General features: G+C 39.8%; 1 protein-coding gene across 1 annotated transcript in view; it reads left to right on the top strand.

The window, feature by feature from the left end:
* STIM2 (stromal interaction molecule 2) overlaps positions 1 to 15892 on the top strand; it is a 1889444-nt gene that overhangs the window by 945474 nt on the left and 928078 nt on the right. The gene's annotated exons all lie outside the window — the stretch shown is intronic.

The following is a 15892-nucleotide window of genomic DNA, read 5'->3' as shown; positions in this document are numbered from 1 at the left end:
ACTTGAATTAATATTTGTAGCACATCTCAGCTGTCTATAATACTAGCATTAGTGCATGCATTCTTAAAACTTGACGGTGGATAACATTCCTTACTGCTTTTGAACTGGAGAACCTCTTACTGTTTGGCGACAACTCTAACAACAAGAGGTTCTCCGGTTTGAGTCTCAGCTGGAGCAACATCTGTGCGGAGTCTGCATGTGCTCTCTGCGGTCGAGTGAGTTTTAAAGACAGACAGGTAGGTGCAGGCATGTGTGTGTGATTTCTTTGAAGGTTGGGCGCTAGGCTGGCAACTTGACACTGTAAAAACTTCATTGCCAATCAATCTGCAGACCAGTGATCTGCTGTGGCGACCCCTAACCGTAAAAAGCTGAAGGACATTGCATTATGCTGCAACGTAGTATTGATCCACACTGTGCAGTCAGGGTTTTAATAATGCAGAAGAAAATTGGACATTTTTAAATTTAATGTCTTGGCCTTTCAAAGACATGTCATGTTAAAAAAACAGCTAAAATTCTAGTGGAATAATACACTGCAGGAGTGCTGTCAAAAGAGACCAAACTCATATTTATAAGTTGTACATAGCAAGAGAGCAGGCTTTATTGTATCTGAAATTTCAGTAATGTAGTCACAGTACGATTTAGGTCTCCTAAAAGATTAAAAAAAAATCACTTTGTAAATACATCAGTAGTAAGTGTTTCAAGAACAGTACTGGCTCATTAATGACTATTTAGTGATAAGTTTGCTCCACAGCACACTGAATATCTTGAACCGTTGTGGTATTGCAGGATGTGGTACAAAGTGCTTTACATAACACTAAAATCTCTCTTGCATTGTGAGACTGGATATTATATCATGTATTATTGTTTGTAACGTAGACCAGTTACTGGTTAATCCATTTTCACTTTGCCTGAAAGTAAGACATGTATTCGAGGATTGAAACAGATTTTATATAGCCTCTGTTCAGGGAAGAATATATTTAGCTTTAGTGCTAATGAGCTAGTTAAAGTGATTTGCATGTCATATGGTATAGTTTCTTCATGTCTTTATTCTGAACATAAAGTAACCTAATTTAAGATAGATTACACATCCTGTTGTGTCTCTGTGTTATTTTAAGTCTCTTGATATGACATTCTCAGTACACAAAAGAACAAAACATAACTTATTACCAGATATTGTCCGATAAGCCTGACATTTATCATTGGTAAACTTTTTGAAAGATGTGTACCACAGTTATTACAGAAAAGACTATATTTACATACAAGATGTATAACAAACACAGTAGCTTTATTAGGTCAAGATCTTGCTTAACAAGCTTAGCCGAATTCTACAGATGGGCCTGAGTAAATTAATCATTTTAATATTTATATATCTTGATTTAAGCAAGGTTTTGACTCAATTATTGTTTACAAAATCACAGGAAACCTAAATTTAAAAGGTGTTAAACTCATAAGTTGTTAGTAGGAGTTCTAGATGATTGCAACACAGAAGTCTTTGTCTACATATGCTAGGTTTTCGCTCAAACTGAAGTACAATTATCAGCAAGGACAGGGCTCAGAACAGGGTCAGTTTTTGTTTAATGTCCTGTTTTCACCATTGTCATATATTAAAAAGGGTTCATGTCATTTGATCGACAGTTCATTTGATCGACAAGCATTTTAGGTGGGGGGCTTCGCCCCCCACACCCCACAATGTGGTGGGCTGTGCCCCCCACACCCCCCCTAACTATATATATCAACTCCAGGGTCGCACAACATTGGGGAAGGGGGCAAATGCTTGTCGATCAAATGAACTGTCGACCAAATGAACTGTCGATCAAATGAACTGTCGATCAAATGACATGAACCCATTAAAAATGGTTGTTTATTTATGAATGACGGTGACTGTAAAAAAAGGCATATTTCATCTTCATTGATGATTCAACAGTAATGAACAATAGTTCTAAAAGAGATGCACCATTCAGATATAGTCTCCAGTTAAATCATGTCAAATATAATGTAAATGCATGGTAATCTATGGCAAGAATATGGTAGCTGTCAAGGTCCTACTAAGTCATACAATACTGAGCACTCTGATTGCAGTAAAGGGCTGATGAGCTTTATAGGCTACTAGCAGGTCACATATCCAGTTAAATGTCAACAAATAACGAAAAATAAAAATAAAACAAATCATGAAATCCAACTTCATTTTCTCTTCATATACCCAAGTTCAGATTAATGCCCTTGAGCTTGTTCACAGGAAATGTGTAAGAAAAATCCCAACAGTAGCTGACAGTGACTCTCTCATTAGATTTTGAGTTTTAAAAAATTATCACATTGCTGTACACTGTTATGTGATTAAGTCTGCTTAAGTCTGCAAGTATCTTAAGAAACACTGAGATCGTTCTGAGAATGCATCTTCACATATGTGATAAAATGAATATTCATCAGCGTACTAAGTTTGCCATTATGGCTAATAGGACAACTTTACTTCTCAGTATGTACCAGAATGTTGGAACAAGCTTACAGCTTATTTAAGGTTTTCTAAGAACCATATTAGATTCAAATGAAGTCTGGCTGTTCAGGTAGATGACATAAATATACATACCGTATTACGGAGACTGTTGCTTAAAGGTCACTGTTCAGGAACACAGGTCATACAGAACTTATGGACTTGTTGACGGGAGTCCATCACCTCAGACCAGCGAGTAAGGGGAAATAATAGTTCAGGAGAATACCCTGATTTTTTTTTTTCCTTCCTTCCTTCCTTCCTTCCTTCCTTCCTTCCTTCCTTCTTTCCCCCATTTCCTTATCTCTGCAAGATGCTGCCACCTCAGAAGGCATTTACCCACCAAGAAGGCATCTGTCTCTTACAGTAACCATTTGAACTGTCAGGACCCACTAGAAGGATTCCTGAAACATGGAGACTGAATGGCCAAAAAAATGGATTTGTATGTATCAAGTCCAAGGTAGCCGTTTCCTAGAATATTACCTTTTTTTCCAAGTTATGGCGATCTTGGAGTTGGTATATACAATTTTGCAGAGTGTAGGGGGCTTTCCCTCCATACCAGGGGGTGGAGAGCGGGCTTTCCCCTTGCAAAAAAGAAGTTTAAAGGACGAGAGAGAGGTTTAAAATCTGCTCTTCTCCTGGATTTTCAGTCGTGCATATTCTTAAACACCAGTGAGGAACTGCAAGATGTTCATCGAGTTTCACTGTTGCAGTCATTACACTTGGGTCATCCTGCTGGCAGGCTACCCACAGTTAGCCTGAATTCCAAAGTCCTGGTCCGGCGTCGGTTGCTGTCGCCTCTTCCTTGACGTCAGTGTGCCAGGGGTATAAAAGATGCAGCAGATGCCATTTTCTTCAGTCTTTCTTGCCGCGTGGTGCCCGAAGCAAAAGTACTTCGCAAGTGCCAGTCGGCCGACTCCTGAGATATTCAAAATTGAATCGGCTGACTCCTGAGATATTCGAAATTGAATTTCAAATCCGAAGTCTTCTGTAAAGCTAAGTACCCCGTTAGGGAAACTTTTTTCTTGCTCCATACCGATGTCAGAAAAAGTTAACAATTGTATTTCTTGTGGGAAACAAATACCTCGTAAGGATTTTCATTCTTACTGTATTCCTTGCCTAGGCCCTGACCACGACGTAGCTAGTTGTCGGTTTTGTGCTAACCAACGCACTATTAAGCATCGGTATGATTTTGCTTTTCATTACTTTGGCCGAAGGTTTAACTATATAATGCCGTCGGAACAACCGACAACCGGAATTCATAAAAAGCACATGGAAAAAGAAAAGTACAGGCATCCAAGGTCCAAAACCGACGACGAAGCCTCTTCTAGGCCAGTCGCCAGTTCGCCGGTTCTCAGTGAGGCGCTTTCACAGCCCCTGATACCCGCTACCTCAGAGCCACAGGCCGCTTCCGACTCCCACGTGGAGACAGCTAGGCCTTTGGATACTCGAGGTATTGGGCCTTCGAAAACTAATCCCTCAGATGGGTCCAGAGCCGCTGAGCAGGCTTCTGAGGGTGTTTTCAGACCTATACAGCTTTACATCAAGCCTTCTTCTGCATCCAAGACAAAGACTAAAACAGTTTTAAAGACAAGGAAACAAGTACAGCATTCTCCAGGACAGACTTCCATGCCTAAGAAACAGATGTTCAAAATGGCCGAAGACCTAATTACTTTGATCAGGGGTTCCCATCCCCCTCCTGATAAGAGGCCTAGGAAAGATACTGAATATGATTCCTCTGATCAGGTTTCCATTTCTTCTGACTCCTTTTCAGAACAGGGATACTCTATTCCTCCCTATGAGGATTCTGATGCTGAAGAATCTATTCCTTCAGCTTCTCCTCCAGAGGATTACTCATTTGGGGAAACCCTGCATACCATGAGGGAGCATTTCCACTGGGAGAGCCAAGATTATTCAGAATCTAAGAAAAGGCTCAGAGACTTTCTACTACTACCTCAGTACAGACCTCTTGCTATTCCACCTGTTCTAGACATTGTAGATGATGTAATTTCAGAGTCCTGTTAAGCCAGACAGATACTACAGGGTTCCAGATTCTCATAAATTTATATATAAAAACCCTGATGCTGACCCAGAAACTATTTCTCATGGTCCCAAAGGGGTCAAGGCTGCTACTGCAAAAAACCCTGTCCCCTCAGATACAGATTCTAGGGCACTGGACAGATGGCGGAGGAAAGTTTACACTTCTGCTACCCTGGCTGTAAGGGCTTTAAATTGTCAGTTTCATATGCTTAAATATCAGCAATACTTAATGTCTCTGTTAAAACAGAAAATGTCAAATTCTGAATGTTCTGAGAACAAGGAATTGCAGGATTTATTGCATGCAGCTGAACAAGTGGAAAAACATACTTTGCAACGTGGTTATGATTCGCTGGAGGCCTCTTGCAGGGCCGCTGTAACAGGTTCAGTTATTAGAAGGCATGCTTGGTTAAAGGAACAGACTCTGCCTGATCATGTTAAAGCAAAATTATCGGATGCTCCATTACAGCATGATACTTTGTTTGGTGTTAAAACAGAAGCGGTGTTGAAGAAAATGGAGGATAAAGCTAAATCTATGCAGACAGTGAAGGATTTCTTACAGGTACAGCCACCCAGATTTAGCAGGAACTGGCCTTCTAAGAATTGGTCCTTTCCCATGTCAGACAGGCCACAAAGAGGCAGATACAGACGCCCTAGAGGCAGATAACAGCCCCAGGGCTCATACAGGCCCAAACAGTGGGGTGCTTCTACCTCCAAAAGCGGAGAAGACAAATCACAGCCATATAGGAAACAGTCCCAATGACTTCCCTCTGCCAAAGCCAAGCACTTATCTTTTGGCAGCACCCTTAGGGGGAAAGCTAGCACTTTTTTCACAAAATTGGCACACAATCACCCAGGACAAATGGGTCCTAAATATAGTCTCTCAGGGCTACAGGTTCCACTTTCACACCCTTCCTAAGGCAAAAGGTATGCCAGACCTGCCACGCAATCAATGGGCAGAGGTACAAAAGCAAGTTTCATCTCTCATGGACATGAGGGCCATTCAGCCAGTGCCCCAACAAGAACAGGGACAAGGATTTTAGTACCAATAAAGGACAAAGCATGGAGACCAATTCTGGACCTGTCTATTTTAAACACTTTTCTGGACGTTCCAAAATTCAAAATGTTGACTCTACAACAGCTTCTGCCCATGCTGGGCAAGAAGGCTTGGCTTGTAACTTTGGACCTCAAAGAGGCATACCTGCATGTCCCAGTCAGACAATCTTGCAGAAGATACCTCAGATTCATAGCTGGCTGAATGCACTACCAATTCTCTGCACTGCCCTATGGCTTATCTACTGCGCCCAGGGTCTTCACAAAATGCCTGGCACCAGTAATTGCATTTTGCAGACAAAGAGGAATTCAGATATATCCCTACTTGGACGACTGCCTTATTCAAGCAGAGACCAAAGACATTCTACTAAAGCATCTGGCGTTTGTAAAAAGATTGCTAATTTGCCTAGGGTACACAGTAAACGAAAATATATCAAAACTATTACCCTCTCAAGAGATAATATTCCTGGGTGCAAGCTTAAATATAACTGCCCAGATGGCTTATCTCACGCCAGACAAACAAAGGCAACTGACTTCTTATTTCAAAAGCATGACAACAAAGACCCAGTTATCTGCAAGAAATATTCTGCAGGCTCTGGGCTACATGGCCTCCTGCATTCTGTTAATTCCATATGCAAGACTGCATATGAGGAAACTACAATGGTATCTAAAAAAGTGTTTGGACTCAACATTGCCACAGCCTGGAATCATTAATTACACTCATTCCCTGCCTGCAGCAGGAGTTTCGATGGTGGGCACAGAGCTGTCACCACAACAAGGGACAGCCATTCCCTTTACCCACAGCCATGCAAACATTAACAACAGATGTGTCAGATTATGCCAGGGGGGGCCCACATGACAGGAAAATGTATTCAGGGCACATGGCCCCCAAGCCAAAGGCATCTTCACATCAATCAAAAAGAGATGCTAGCTGTACAAAATGCCCTGACAGCCTTCAAGGACCTACTTCATCCAGGACAGCTACTGATAAAGACGGACAACACCACAGTTATGTGGTACATAAACAAGCAGGGAGGGCACACATTCCTATCCCCTCTGCAGACAAGCCATGATTTTGTGGAACACAGCATTGACCTACCAAGTACACCTGCTAGCACAGTTCCTGTCAGGAAAAGCAAATGCTCTGGCAGACGAACTATGCAGAAACCTCATGGATACTCACGAGTGGAAACTAGATCCACAAATCTTCAGCATGATAACAAGGAAATGGGGATGCCCAGAAATAGATCTTTTTGCCTCTCCTCACAACTGCCAACTTCATTAATTCTGCACAAGGACTTATCACAAATAAGCATGGAAAGTGGATGCCTTGTCATTCAGCTGGAACAACCTTACAGTATATGCCTTTCCTCCACTGCCTCTCCTCCCCAAGGTACTCCTAAAGGTCAGACAAGAGAAGCCATAAATGATACTAATTGCCCCAGATTGGCCACGCCATCACTGGTACCCAATCCTAAGGAGCTTGTCCCAAGGCCCAGCCTGGACATTGCCTCAAATTCCTCATTTACTGACCCAACAAAACAATCAGATCCTGCACAGCCAACTCAGAACCCTAAATCTAGCTGCATGGCGGATAGTGTAACCATTCAGAATACACCTCTCTCTAAAGCGGTTATGGATGTTATTTTGGAGGCCAGGAGGCCCAGCACCCGAAAATCTTATGCAGAAAAATGAAAGAGATTCTGTGCTTGGAACCAGGCACAAGGAATTGACATGCTTGTCCCAAATTTACCTCAGATTTTACAATAGCTAACTTAGATGCTGGACAAAGGCCTATCTTTCTCATCAATTAAGATCCATGCCTCTGCCAATTAAGATCCATGCCTCTGCCATTTCAGCTCATTACAATGCAGACCCACCTATTTTTTCACATCCATTGCTTAGGCAGTTCCTCAGGGGGGCCAAAAATATAAGACCTCCAAGGAGAGCATCAGTACCTGCATGGGACCTCAATTTTGTTTTGGAAAAACTCACACAGCCTCCTTTCGAGCCAGCCAATACAGCTGAGATAAAATTCATATAATGGAAAACAGCTCTGCTCCTAGCAATAACTTCAGCAAGAAGAGTCTCAGAGTTACAGGCATTAATGGCTGTGGAACCTTTTATTATCTTCCATCCAGACAGGGTTTCTCTAAGGACAAACCCAACATTTATGCCTAAGGTGGTGTCCAGTGTGCTCTTAACCAAGCCATTCAGTTGCTTACTTTTTTCCCAAACCCTAAGAATAAAGGGGAGAGACTTCTGAATTCTTTGGACATACACAGACAGCTACGCTTCTACTTGGATAAAACTAAAGCTTTCAGAAAGACTGAGCAACTTTTAGTTGCATATGCTGCAGGATCACAAAGAAAGGCTATCTCAAAGCAGACTATTTCAAAATGGATAGGACACTGCATTTGTTTCTGCTATTCACAACATGGCAAGTCAGTGCCTAAGGGCATTAGACCAAATTCTACCAGGGCAGCAGCCACCTCAGCAGCCTTCCTCAGAGGAGTACCAACCAAGGATATTTTGGAGGCTGCAACAGTGCACACTTTTACTAAGCACTACCACTTACCTCTTTACTCCTATGCTTTGGGATTCAACCCAAGTGTAATGACTGCAACAGTGAAACATGATGAACATAGTACAGTTGTGTTCACCGACTGTGAAATGAAACAAGCAGAAAAGTAAAATCTGTTTATTTCTCTCTAGCGCTTTGGTGTTTCCACCTTCAAGGAATATCAAGCATTCAAAATGCAAAATGCATGTTCTTGTATAAAACTTCTAATTGAAGATACACACCCCTTAATTACAAATTTATATAATTATTTAATAAAATCCCATCTTAAAGTAAACATTTCCAATTCAGCTCATTATTAAGCCCTGTGGGTGTCATAGTTTTATATTTTAAGATAAAAATGCTTTCTTTATACAACAACTTTTGTTTCAACACACTTTCATCATCACATAAACATTTCACACTTTCTAAAACAGTGCCTTTTAACAAAGACACATCACCATTATGAAATGTATTAAACTGTGAAGCAATTATTTTGTTTTCTCTCCTATTTTTCACATCCCTAACATGTTCCATCAACCTAATACAGAATTGTTGTGAACTGTTCGGGCCAGAGTTGTTTTATTTTTGTGTGGAAGAAGTATTTGTTGTTTCTATAGTACAATTGTGTACCTACCATAAATGTAGATGTTCGAGTGTATTCACTGTTGCAGTCCAGGTTACCCACCCACCATCCCCCTTTCTTTGCTGGGACTTATCTGTACTTCTCTATCCTATACAACCTATGTGGTGTATTTGCTTGTAGATGAAGGTATTGTTTATTTTACTGCATGCTTTTATTAGCAATGTTTTTTAGCTTACCCTTTTGGGGGCACCTGACATCTGGGGCAAGAAAAATGGAAGAAAATGGCGTCGGCTGCATCTTTTATACCCCTGGCACACTGATGTCAGGGAAGAGGTGACAGCAACTGACACCGGACCAGGACTTTGGAATACAGGCTGACTGTGGGTAGCCTGCCAGCAGGATAACCCAAGTGTAATGACTGCAATAGTGAATACACTCTAACATCTACATTTATGGTAGGTACACAACTGTACTTTCTTTTTCAGTCCAAAAGAAGATAGGGGATCCAAGACTAGTTCTAATGGCCACAACTATTTCATCTTTTTGTGGACAGTTGGTTAAAACCTATTTATCAGAATGTTGTACACATTATCAAAGACTCTTGGGATTTTCTTAGTCGACTAAAACCTTCCTTGTGGAAGGATCAGCAGGTTTTAGTTACTATAGATGTAGTTAATTTATTTTCCTGTATCCCCAGGCAAGAAGGTATGGATAGGTTTGTGAATTGTATACGAAAGTACACCCAGTTAGATTGGGAGAAAATTAAACTCATTAACGAATTTATGAGCATTGTACTTGACTACAATTTCATATACTTTGAAGGGGAGTATTATAAACAGAATAAAGGAGTTGCGATGGGTGCAGCCAGTGCACCTATACATGCCAATCTAGTTTTATTAGATTGGGAGAATTAATTTATATTTAATAGTGTATGGATGCAACATATCCAATATTATTTTCGATTTTTGGATGATGATTTTATTATTTGGGATGGGAATGCTGAAGGAGTGCAGGGTTTTGTCGATTATTTGCACACCACCAGCACATTTCTCCGATTCACGTATCACACCAGTGCAAAGGAGCTCTCTTATTTAGATACTCTCATTACTCATACTTCCCATGGGTTCAAATCTCAGATTTTTAGAAAGGAGACCTTCAGCAATTCTTATTTACAATACAATAGTTGTCATCCATATTATTTGAAGAAAAATATAGTAAAAGGACAGTGCATTATAGCGGCCCGGATGACTTCTGACTATACGGATATGGTATGGCAGTTGGAATACATAGGTTCTATGTTTAAAAAAAGAGGATACCCCAGTGAGGTGGTGGATGATGTGGTGACATACGTCACAAGTGAATGGGGTAAAAAATACAAACCCTTGTTGGATCTGAAGACAGACAGTGAAATATCAACGGATCAAGTCAATATTTTTGAAGAATTTAACAGGGCTTGCATTTTACCTTATAATACCAACACTTCTGAAGTTAAAAATATTATTTTGCAGAATTGGAGCATTTTAAAAAGTGATTCTATGATTTATGAGCAGGTAGGGAAACAACCTAAGTTTGTTAATAATATAGGACAAAATTTGAAAAATAAGTTATATACACAAAATTTACACAATCAGCATAATAGGACGGGAACCATCAAATGCGGGAGATGTCATTATTGTTTTGCCATTTTAGAAGAACCTACTGTACAAGTCAGTAATAAGAACAAGAACAGGTTATACTTCATGAAAGGTAATTGTCAAACTAAGAATGTTATTTATTTTGCTTTATGTGATAATTGTCCTGCATTTTATGCAGGAAAAACTGGTCGACACCTGAGGGATAGGATATATGATCACTTTTATGCAATTAGAAAGGGTGATGTCAACAATGCCCTATATAGACATATTAGGGATAGCCCAGGATGTCAAATGTTTAGATTTGCCTTACTTGGAGGTATTACATCCCAATCCTAGGGGTGGAAACCTGAAGGCTTTGTTAAGTGAGAGAGAAGTGAAATGGCAAATAACTTTAAATGCTACGGTCAAGCCAGGAATCAATGATAATATATCTATTAAACCTGTCCTAGAAGTTAGGATATAGGTTGTTTGAATAAGTTGGAATTTTTAAAAAAAAAACGTTTTTAAAATAATTTTTTTTTAATCATAAAATTTAGTTTTATATATTAGTGGAAAACATATGTGCTGTTTTACTACATATAGGTTCATAGTTGGGATATATGTTTAATGTGTAGGAGGGATTTTCATTTTATTGTTTTAACATATTTTAATTTTGTATTACGTTTGAAGAGGAAGTGATGACATTAGAAAGTGGGTTGTGACTGAATACGTGATTGTCATTGGTACTAAGAATGTATTTAAATGGATTTTTTTACTAGCTTGATGTTCTGATGAAGTCTAGTTTTCTAGATGAAAGCGCTAAACCTAATTTATTAAACAGTTTATACATTATTTTGTGGTTCCAGTGAGTTTGTGACATCCATAGTAGTTATTGGTTGAGTTTTTGAATTGTTGCGCTACTTGGATCTTTTTTTGTTATCTTTTCCTGCATGTCCTCTCTGAAAGAGACAGAATGAATTGTTTTGATCTGTAAGTTGTCTACCTTTATGTAAAACACAGATGTAGGCAACAGTCATTTTTTTTCTTTTCTTTTTTTTTTTGGTAGGGGCCAGTCATTATAAATTACAGCTGTGTTATTTGGCCTGTTTTAAGTGCATGGCAGTGATGACAGCATGCCAGCACCCATATTTATTCCAAGTCTTCCACTGCTTGGTGAGCAGCTGCTCATGGCTTGGGAATGTTGCTCTCTGGTCACAGCCTGTAATTATGCTGTTGGCCAAGGTACAGCCTTCACCTACAAAGTCTGTACTAGTTTTAAATTTCCTCGTAGGTATTGGCTATCTTTGGAGACTTCCAAGATGGCTGCACGCTGAGTAACAACTTAATTTCATCTCTCCCAGGGTGAAAACAGAAACTCAGAAAAGAGAGCCAGTGAATTTGCCGTTTTCGAGTAAATTCCAGTTACTGGCTAGTAAATACACTATGTGGATGCCAGCAAAGAAGAAATTTAGAGAACCTGAAAGAAAATCCATCAGAAAAAGACGAGGAGAAAACACTGGCTGGGAAAAAACCTCCGGCTGTTTAATGAAAAGCAATTCAAGCTCCAGCTTTGGTGCAAAATGTGACTTTCAGTAATCTGGAGGAAAAAGAAAGTCAAATGTGGTCAGACCTGATTATAATAAAGGTGTATATAAATTCAAGTAACAAAAGGCAAGAACTGGAAGAAGCTTTAAACAGATATTCAATTTAGCTTATAAAACTGCAAAATCAGAGGTTGAAATGAAGAAAAGGCTGGCTGAGTATGAGACTGCTCAAGAAGAGATGTTTCAAAAAATTGTAGAATTAGAGGACAGAGGATGTAGGGAAAACCTGAGATTTTCTGTTGTACCTGAGAAACTAGAAAGAACAAACTGTATTAATTTTATGAAAGCAAAGATATGCAGCTGGAGTGGTATTCCACAGCAGGAGTTGTTAATTGAAAGGGAACATCATGTGTATGCTCCAAATGTAGCCATGAGAAAGCAGCCAAGACCTCTGATAATCCTACTAACAGAAGGAGTTGATTGTGACAAAACTGTGACAGAAGGATGAAGTACTAAAAGTTGGAGACGTGTTTGGGGAAAATGATTATTCACTGTACACCAGGCAAAAAAAGGAGTACATTTATTCCAGTAATCAGGACCTCTTGAGAAGCAGGTGTGAAATTCAAATTACTGTATCCAGTATTCTTCTGAATATTTTTTTCCTGGAGGGTCAAAGTCATTTTTTGATGCAGAACATGGTATGGAGGAAATACAAAACTTGTCAAACAAAATGATAGTCATCATACAGAGGCAGGCTCTGCATCTTATTCTTCTAATAATTAATAATCTGGAAAGACTTTGCCAGTAAAAACTTTTCCAGTGTCCCAAGGGAAAATCATTAAGAGACAGAAAAAAGCACAGGAGTTTACTAGAAAAAAACAAGAATATGTTGGAAGTGAACCAGAGACTTGATTTGGGAGCTGGAGACCAACTGGAAGAAAATGAGCAACTCAGAAATTAATGAATAAATGTTAGGTAACAAAGCATCAGTAACATTTGTGAAATATGGGGGAACAAGAATTCCTGGCAATGTAGGACTTTTTTTGACTTTGTTAAAATTGTAGGGGACTCCAAAGCTTATGCCCTACTTCATGTCATTGTTTGGAGGAACATTAAGGAAGGGAAGAGAGGAAGGAAAGCGGTAACTGTAAGTAAAACAGTCGTTGTTCTTAACGGTAGTTTTGTAAAATATGGCATGTACTGCATGTTATAAAATAAAGCTTTTTTTGATTATTTTTGTGTAATAGGGTTGCCCTTTTCCCCTTCTTTTTCAGTTTTAAGTAGGCACTGCAATCTAAAAAGAGAAGAAAGCCTGTATAAAAGAGCATGATATAAGTAAAACTGATATGTTTTTTCTTACTCTTGCACAGGGGAATGACCGGATTTAGGCCCTTGGCTTAATCTAACAATGGGTTTTAAGGGGAAGCAAATACATAAAAGAACACTGACTGTAATGAAAAATTTTAATGCTCCTAGTACCTCGGCCTGTTGCCTTCAAGGGACAAACAGTTCAATCTGTCATCATATTTGCTAGGAAATTAAATCAACTGGAAAATACATTTATATTTAATTATGGTACTCTTTCCCCTAGGGGTCTCAACCAGGAGGATTTGTTGAATTTTTAATTTTATAATTTTTTATGTGTGGGAATTTTAGTGGGATTTATGTGTATATGTTGGTCAGTGCTGTGTTACTTTAAATATCTGTGGGATCTTGTTAAGGTAAATTATTTAATTGTTAATAAATTAGTATTTGTAGCTATTTAATGTGATGGCAGATTGAAATGTTTATCCCTTAAAGGCGAAAGGCTGAGGTACTAGGAGCATTAAATGTTTTATCTGCATGTGGCTTCTGGTTTTTTTTTTTTTTTTTTTTTTTTTTTTTTTAGTATTTGGTAGTCTTTTGTATTTTCAATATATAATGAAAATTTGTCTATGGCAAATAGATGTTCACAGTGCAACATAAGAAGCTTGTAGCTAAAGGCAACTGTGTGTCTGGTTCTCATGTTTCTGTGGAGACAAGCTGATGAGAGCAATAAAAACAAAATACTGTTTTCTTTCAATGGCTAAAAGAAAATGTCTTCTGAAAGCATTCAAGTTATTTTCTACTTCTGGGAGAGGAATAAAGGTAAGACAAAAAATAGACCACACTTGGTACAGAGGCACAGGCTGTACCATGCATCTTAGCATGTTATATGTCATTTCAAGCCTGTCAACAGCTTGAGCACGAGTAACCACTGCAGCATCCCTACAGTGTCATCATTCCTGGTAAGATCTGATCACAAAGCAGTCACTTTCAAAAGTCACCATCTCCCCTGACCCCCTCCCCCAGCTATGGTCAAAGAAAAAAACTTCTCCAAAGCTGATTACAACCCCCTGAGGGAAGGTATAAACAGCTTCACACATCCCTCCTCTCCATAGGAACTAGCACATATGTTCAAACCTACACCAAAGTACAGTTTGAGCATTTATATAGCTGCATGGAATTTGGAATACCAGACAGGACGAAATCCTTCTCCTCAAGGAAGAGTAAACCTGTCTGGTGGGCATCTACAATAAGTAAACTCTGTAATAAAAGGAAAAAAGTGCTGTCCAGGACCAAGAAGGAGCAATTGCCTGATTGGAAGCAATCTCTTCTTAGCCTGAACAAGCAAATAAGACCACTAGTGAAATCCTCCAAAGCAAACTTCATGTCCAAACTGGCCACATCTACTAAAGACAATCATAAGGCCTTCTTCACATATGTCAGCAATCTCAAGGGAAGCAGCCAGATCTGCTCAGAACTGGTGGTCAAGGACACCACATACACAAATGCTGTAGATATAGCCAACCTGTTGGCAGACTGGTTCAGTGAAAACTTCACTATTTTGTCCCCCTCCCCATCAGTAACAGGACACCCCCAGTACCTGCCCCCCCTTTATTTCTAGGGAGCAAGTCATCACTGCCCTCTCAAAGGCAAAAAAATACAGCCTCCATGGGACCCAGTAACATTTCAGGCTGCATCCTACATGAGCTCAGGCAGGAACTTTTGCAGCACCATTAGGCACCCTATTCAACCAAAGCCTTAGTACTGGCTTTGTCCCAGCCAAGTGGAGGACAGCTACTGTCATCCCTTTGCACAAAGGTGGCACTTCCACTGATCCAAGAAATTATAGGCCATGGAGCGGATTATAATGGACCTCATTAACAAGAACATTGGCAACCTCCAGACATTTGATCCCACACAGTTTGGTTTTGTCAAGTGGAGGTCATGCCTGTTAAAATTTGGTTGACTTCTTTGAGACAGTCACCAAGGCTGTAGACGAGGGGTAGTTGGTGCACACACCGCCTACCTTGACCTGGGCAAAGCCTTTGAATACTATTCCCCACTCAGGTATAATAGATAAACACAGGCTAAACTCAGTTAAGGTTGGAGTAAACGTAGCAGTCCAATCCAAAACAGTAACAAAAACTCCTCCTAAACATGGCTGATGAAGCAGAGGTTATGCTGTTACTCTGTGAAAGTGCTCACCCTCTGTTTTAATAAAGTTACTTGTATATACAGTGATTTAAAGCCATGTTTGGGAGGAGTTTTTATTACTGTTTTATAATAGATAAACTCTCTCAACTAGGCATCAATCCATATGTTACCAGATGGGTAGCAAACTGGCTTACTTAGAACCCATGTAGTCAAAATAAGGGAAGCCACCTCAAGTAGTAGACCCATAACAAGCGGTGTACCCCAGGGATCGGTCTTGGGACCTCTGCTGTTTTGGATATACTTCTCAGAGGTGTAGGCCAAATCTAGTGGGCTATGGCTGACCAAGCTTGCAGATGACTGCAAGTTGGGTGCTGTCATCAATTCCCCTAGTGATGTGGACATCCTCCAAGAGAGTCTCACCCAAACAAATGACTGGTGCCAGAAACATGGCCTCAGACTGAATGCCAAAAAATGCATCATCATCCCTTTTGGGGAGAGTGATGTTCCCACAAATTATCACATTGACAATAAGGTACTAAGCACACAGTCAGTCAT

This window comes from Protopterus annectens, chromosome 2.part1 (genome assembly GCF_019279795.1).
Source record: "Protopterus annectens isolate FY-2018-M chromosome 2.part1, PAN1.0, whole genome shotgun sequence".
Lineage (NCBI taxonomy): Eukaryota > Metazoa > Chordata > Ceratodontiformes > Protopteridae > Protopterus > Protopterus annectens.
This window is presented reverse-complemented; position numbering and strand designations above follow the sequence as displayed.